The sequence below is a fragment of the Capsicum annuum genome, chromosome 11 (assembly GCF_002878395.1).
Source record: "Capsicum annuum cultivar UCD-10X-F1 chromosome 11, UCD10Xv1.1, whole genome shotgun sequence".
NCBI lineage: Eukaryota > Viridiplantae > Streptophyta > Magnoliopsida > Solanales > Solanaceae > Capsicum > Capsicum annuum.
Window position 1 is genome coordinate 142934941 of NC_061121.1, and position 8019 is coordinate 142942959.

Genomic DNA, 8019 nt, shown 5'->3' on the forward strand with positions numbered 1-8019 from the left:
CCAACTTGTCATTTTTGAACAAACTTTTTCATAAAGGGAATCATACCACTTTTATGGATGATTTATGAGCTTTTGAGACTAAAAATGATGTTTTAGAGATTTGACCGAGATAGCTACTGTTCCATGATTTTACTACTACTATCTACATCAGTCGAGACAAATTCCATCAAATTCTACACATCTATGCTAATATTGATAATATGAGTTCTTGTTCAAGTCTAGTAATTAAGGATAACATTGATAATATGAGTTTTGGTTTGAGCCCAGAAATTTATGATAGTATAGATAATATGGGCTTCAGTTTGAGTCTGGTAATTGATGATAAGTTATTATATTACGGACTTACTTATTAATTTTTGCATGTGCATTACCTATCACCAGTATGCGCCTATATCTGTCAACCTTATAGGGGATTGGATATGTATAGGTGCTGAGTATTTCTTGCAGTACTGTTTGTCTGGACTAGCCGATTACTGTATTGTGTTGTTATCATGGTTAGTGTGTGACTGGTTGATTATTGGACTAGTATTGGTATTTAAGGTATGTTTCTGATTCCCTTTTTTTTTACGGTTATTTAATTATGAATGATTGTCTCATGTTTAGATGTATGGATTAGATATCCTGTTTCTATTAGCACTAGTTCCTACTAGGATTAGGAGGCCTTGAGATGCTAGTGTGAGTACTTAGGTGGTACCATAGGTTACCCTTATTTATGTACATATATTTATATATGTAGTTACAGTATTACCATATATACCTTCCTTCATTCATTAATGTTTTATATCCTTTCTTGGCCTTGTATTTATATGCATATATATATATATATATATATATATATATTTGATGAGATATGATTTCATAGAACTTTTGATGCTTAAAACGATGAATGTATGCAAGTTACTGAGGTCTTTTTGTTAGATATGATATGTTTTCTATTGTGTTTTGTAGGAAACTAGGTTTTTTAGCTGAAAAGGGGAAAAGATGTAAAAATTAAAGATTTTCGAACACCTACATGGGTACCTATGCCTCGTAGGTATGACCTACATCTAGAAAGTGTTAGAATATATGCCAGAAAGTTGAAGTTCAGATATTCAAAAGCTGAGGATTTTGGTCTGTCACCTATACGGGACTACCTACGGGTCGTAGGTAGTACCTACGCTCCATAGGTGTCAGAAACCATGAAGATTAGAGAGTTTTAGAGGAGTTTTGGGCACTTACACCTACGGTGGGACTACCTATGCCCTGTAGGTGGTCATAGAGGTGGCCATCCACTTTGATTTTCCTCTTTTGTTAAGGATTGGTTTCCTAGGGTTTCCTTGTATCTTATAAATACCCTTTTTACTCTTTTTAGGTAAATAATTCACTTTTATTATTTAGAAACAGATATTTGATTCTGAGATTCAATTTTGATCTTGGGGATTGCTTTGTTCTTGTTTTTGGTTCAACTATTTATTTTAGACTTTGACTTTTTATCATAAATTATTGTGAGATTGGTTAATGCTTTCAACTATGAATTCTATTAATTTTTTTCACAACGATCCCTTATCTAGGGTTGTGGGGAACCCTAGTGAATTAACTAAGCAGGGGAAGTGCAACATTGTCTCAACTAACATTCTTTCATGTATTATGATCATAATTAGTTTAATAGATTTATTAGTGGTTGAAAACATTAGAATTCAACCTATAACCACTAGTTTCTTCACAAGAGGGGTAGAGAGTAGGAAAAGAAGATCACAATAGTAATTTGGAGTTAATTGTTGAAATAAGCTAATCATCTCCATCTACTTTAGATAATTTTATTCATCTAATTAACTAGAGACTTAAAAGGTAGTAGTTAGTCTACGAACTAGGATAAGGGTTAGTAAAGCGACACTCTGAGACTCAAAAGGTAAAGATGAAATTCACTAGTGAGTCCACAAGACAATTGGTGATACATAACTTATCAAATTTTGCACGCAAGGTATTGGGTTGGTTCATTAGAGCACGATAAACCTATGGAATTGAGAAGCCAAAGGGAACAAAGTCCTAGTGTCCATTTTAGATTGAGTACAACCAAAACATTCCACAACTTATTACTTTCACATTTTACAAATACTATCCCCCAATTTACTTACCTATATTGCCCTTTGATTTCAACATGTTTAAGAGATAGTTCACATATTCCCTATGAGTTCAACCCCAACCTAAATTTGGTTACTATATTTTACATCTATCATTTTATCTTCATTTGGAAGTGTAGCTTTGGGCATTACCAAAATTTTCGCGTCGCTGCCGAAGATTATGATGTGATTGTTGATTGAAGTTGCTGAAGTTTTTGGATTTTTATTTTCTGCTTTTTGTTGGGTGTACATTGGTGTATGCCGAACACAAACGACTAAAGAAAATATCTTACTCCCACTTAATACAGAAGCAGAGATAACCCTACAGCTAACTAGTAGGATGATTTAACACATATGAGAAGGTAAGCTTGAAAGGGTTTGGGATGACCCAAATGTTGTGCATCCCCCTCTTCTGGGAGATGTTAAAAAGATTGCTTATCAAAGAACGAAGTACTTATTAGAAAAAGTATCTGATAATCATATGAGGTATGCAAAAGATCATAGGGTAGCTCAGGAGCCAGAGCTAGCAAGACAGCAACTAGGAGTTGATCGTCGACCAAACCTCGGGGGAAATCGAGATAGAGATAGAAGGGGTAGATCTCAAGTTATCCCAACCTATTAGTACTTACCTCTATTTGATAATCCAGAGAAGGACTCGGGATACATTGATCCTATCGAGATAGGAGCTATCATTCCTCCTATTTTTCCATCAAGTATGAAGTTTGACATTACTACTGCTATGACCCAGCTCTTGAATCTAAAAGGTGTGTTTGCAGGCTTGCCGAAAAATGATTCAAACATGCACCTTAAAAACTTTATTGGGATTTGTACTTTATACACTATATTGGGGTTCATCAGGAAGCACTGAGACTCAGGTTGTTCCTGTGTCCTTTGACTAATGAAGCTACATTGTGGTTGGTAAACTTTCTCGAGGATTAATCACTACTTGGAATGAGTTGCGAAGGATGTTTTTAGATCATTTATTTCTACCATATAGAATTCTTCAGTTGAAGGATGAGGTATATAATTTCAGGCAGTTACACTCTGAGTCGATGTGTGAGGCATGGTTCTGATTCAAAAAGACATTGATGATGGCGCCTAACCATAGGATTTCAGGCCAGAGCTTGCTTGAAATTTTCTCTTGACCCTTGAAAACCAGTTTGACAGCTACGGAAGATACTATTACTGGTGGAGCATTCATACATCCACAATTGGAGATAGCATCAGATATATATTAGATCACCACAAGTCTTGCTTAGTTACTGTGTAGTTCTTATGCGCAGGGTTTAATGCCTTGCTGGCATAATAGATCAGGTGAAGGATTTTCTCATGTCTTTGGCCTAGGATAGCACCTAAGGCCACTCCACTAGCATCACACATAACCTCAAACAGTAAAGATGATTAGGGGACACAATAATAAGAGACAAGATCAACCGCTCCTTAAGGCACTCAAAGGCCTTGAGACATGCATCATCAAATACAAATTTTACCTCCTTCTCTAAAAGTTGTCATAGAGGATTAGCAATTCTAGAGAAGTCCTTGATGAACCTCGTAGAAAAGCCAACATGACTCAAAAAGATTTGGATACCTTTAATTGAGACTAGAGGGGGAAATTTTCAATCACCTCTGTTTTCACTCTATCCACCTCAATACCTTAGTGAGATTTTATGACCAAGAACAATACCTCCCTTTACTATAAAATGGCACTTCTCCCAATTCAACACCAGATTGCACCCTCATATTTCTGGAGTTCATTGGCCAAATTGGCCAAGCAATCATCAAATGATTCATCAATGACCAAGAAGTCATGCATGAATACCTCTATAGTTTCTCTGCCATATTAGAAAATATTGACATCATATACCGCTGAAGGGTGGCAGGAGTATTGATAGTATGAATAGCATCTTTTTAAATAAAAACATCCCATATGGGAAAGTAAAAGTCATGTTTTCCTATTCCTCGAAATCAATATAAATCTGATTGTATCCTGGGTACCCATTAATAAAACAATACCAAACCCTACCTGCAAGTCTGTCTAGAATTCGATCCATGAACAGCATAGGAAATGGTCCTTTTGAGTCAAAGTATTCAACTTCCTGTAATCCATGCATACTTTTCATCCAGTAACTAGTCTCATGGGTACCAATTCATTCTTTTCATTTGGGACCACAGTAATCTCACCCTTCTTGGGTGCATATTAAATCGGGTTGACCCACTTATTGTTCACAATGAGGTAAACCACTACAATATGTAACCACTTAATGATCTCTTTCTTCACTATCTCCTGCATAGGAGGATTCAATCGATATTGGGTATACAACCTGGTTCAAGTTGTATCTTATGAGTGTAATATTCTATGGAATTCGTATAATGTCTGCAATAGTACATCCAATGGCCCTTTTGAACCTCTACAATACTAAGATCAGTACTTCAAACTATGTCTCCTATCAATTAGCAGCAATAATGAACAATAAGGTATTTCCACCCCCCAAAATGCATAATGCAATTGATATGGGAGGGCTTTCAATTCGAAGATTAGTGGCTACTCAATAGATGATCGAGCAAGAAAAGTGGTTCTATTCTTCAGATCAAGATCTAGCTTCTTTGGATCATAATTATAAGAACCTCTACCATACAAAGCATACACCATCTAATCATACTCATCAATACAATTGTTGTCAAAGCTTATGATAATCATTGCTAAAGCCTCTACCCCAAATCTTTCTTTAATGGGCACAGTCACGATATTATCATCAACAGTATAAATCACGAACATCACTCTCATATCCTTCAGCACCGCATAGACTAGCACATATTAAGTGTAACTTGCTCATCATTGCGTCTGAACTTCATATCCTTTATTTCCATGTCAACCAAGGCCCAACGCGTAGCTAAAAAGGTCCTTCCTAAGATAATAGGGACTTCAAAGTCCACCTTACCATCAAGTATCACAAAAATATTTGCAAATATGAAGGATGACACCTTCACCAAATCATCACACAAAATTCTAACTGATTTATTCATAGTTCGTTCAGCCATCAATAACTTCATGGATGTTAGTTTGGGTGCTCCTGACCCCAAAAAATTGTATACAACCAATAATATAAGATTGATACTAGCTCCCATATTACATAAAGCTCGAGATAAGTTAAAGGACCCAATGGTACATAGAATAGTAAATGCTCTGGTGTCCTTCTTCTTCTCAACCAATGATCGAAAAGAAATGGCACTACAATGATGCACATATATTAACAGATAATTCCTTTAATATAGATAAGAACTTTTGATACTTTCTTTTCTCTTGTCTCTTCTTCAATGTCTGAGGAAAAGATGGAGGAGGTCATGGACTGGTCTTCAGTACAGGCTAAACCTCCTTTCCCTTACCTTTGTCCTTCTAAACTCTTTTATCAACACCCATTAATTTTTGTGATGACTCGCCACTAGTCACCAACTTTTTAGATTTCACTTTAGGTGCCTCATCTACATCAACAATGTCACTCCTAGCTTCATCAACTATAGGTATGGGAGGATAAATAGTGGCCTTACAACTCTGAGAGGTGATGGCCAAATAGTGATTGACATTCTTTGAATTCTACATAGTATTACTTGGAAGACTGCCCGATTGACATTGATTCAAGGTTGCCGACATCTGACCAAATTGTTGCTCAAGTTGCTTAACGCAGTTGCAAGCAATTCAACTTTCTAGGTCTAACCTGCAATATCTTCCTTAATTTCCTTTAGGAAGATTTCTTGACTTTTTGAACCCTTAACGAGCTTAGTGTGAACACCTCCATCCTTAACTTAGTGTCACAGTTCCCCAATGGAACATATGCACCACTCATCCCCTTATAATCATTCTTATGTATCCATTCATTATCTCTCTCTCTGATCTGATGCCTATATCTATCCCTATAGTAGTTTTGACCTTGATTCTGTTGCCTCTAGTTCCAATTGTCTTAAGCAAGATATTAACCCTTTGATCGGAAACCCTCTAAATCTCTATCTATATCATTTGCCTCTTCATCCATATAAGAATGATATGACCTAGAAGCTTGACTGTAACGCCCCGAGATCCCATCCCAATATGTCACACGGTGCTTGTGACCCTAAAGGACCACAAGCTAAACCTTTACTGATATCTATACCTGTACACTGCATAATATCGAGAATAAATACAAAAACTGGCCATAAATTTCAACACATCTATAAACACTCAAAATATAAAACTGAATACTATACAATACATCCATCTGAAAAGGCTCTAATCTTACTGAACTGTGGAGTTGATAGGACAGGTCCCCAACTAACTCCGTCAACTGAAAGTAAATAAAATTTTGACTACAATATTAGAAAATTAAAACTCATCCACGAAAGAAGAGGACTCACTGCTACTGCTGACTGGGCTTGATCGGCTGATGATACTCTGGGTCTTGTGCCTCTTAACCTATAGTGTCAAGTGAGACACTATAACGCAAATGCATCAGCACAAAATGTATCGAGTATGTGGACGGAGTAAGGCTAAATGCAAGGGCTCATGCATGCAAAATATGTATAACCTAAATGATCATGAGAATACCGCATGAAAATAAGCACACATACAAGAATGCATAAATCATACTCATAATCATCACAACTCTAGAGACTTGACCTTGGATACCGCTTTACTGCGAGCTAAACTCATTACCATCACCGAGATACTGAACCACTAACTCATCTGCTACTGATAACTGAGGATCTGAGTATACTTATATCAAAGACTGAGTTCTGATCTTACCTCTTTCAACCGACAGAATTAGAGATTCAACTTTTCTAACAGATAACTTCGGAAGCTTTGTCAATGATAAGAAAATAGGATTATATCAGGATCCGACAACAAGAATACTCAACAAATTTTGAAAAGGATACCAAGCCTATTTGATGGGAGACCTTTAAATATGATAATAAGAATATTCAACATGATTTAAGACTGAGATCAAGCCTCTCTGATGGGAGATCTTTAACTATGATAGTAAGCATCTGTATGTGAGGCCAAGCCTATTTGATGGGATGGTCCATAAATCAATGAAACTATCTGAGTTCCTTAATGAGATAGACGACAGTACCACACAGTCTTGACTTCTAAATATTGATACTGAAACTGCAACTGTGGGAAGTAGTCACTTAACCGACATGCCCCGACCTACCACAGGTGGGATCCAACCTGTAACCCCACCTGGAAGGGCATCAATACTGTTCCATGGATAAAGACTTACTCTTGGGTCAAGCCTCTCTGATCGAATGACCCTCACAGGAAGTCGACCTGAGGCAATATAATAGTCAACCTCTCTGACGGTGATAGCCTCAACTGATGGGGACTCCTGTATCCTACACTGGCTATGAAGTTCTGGAGTTCAGGGATTGCTGCTAATGACTCCAGCCTCTCCTCTGATGGGAGGAATCTGCATCCCTTCCCTCGCTCGATTCTACTTTCTACTCCCAACTAAACGAATCTCACTGAATCCTTAGAATGAACACAATAAAGCTGAATCTGTTTACATAATCATGTTTCTCAAATGATCTGGCTAAAATACACTGAGATCACTTGGTTCCATATCTAACAGAAACAATATCGAATCACGGTATCTGACTGACGATACATAGCTTGATTAGAGTATTCGAATTATTTCTGAGATTAGAATTGAATCACTTGAGTTCCATTAAGAATGGGCTGAGTATAGGTCTAAGGCTAGATTACTAGCGATACCGAGATTACAGAGATAACTGAGATTAATGATCTTTATTAAGCTTCACACTTGTCTAAGGATACAGATTTTTATAGTTCAATGAGTTCTGAAAATCATGGCTCGATTGGAATTATAGAGAAACTAACACGGGCTCTAGACAACAGCTCTATTTTTGGGTATAAATACCCCTAGGACTC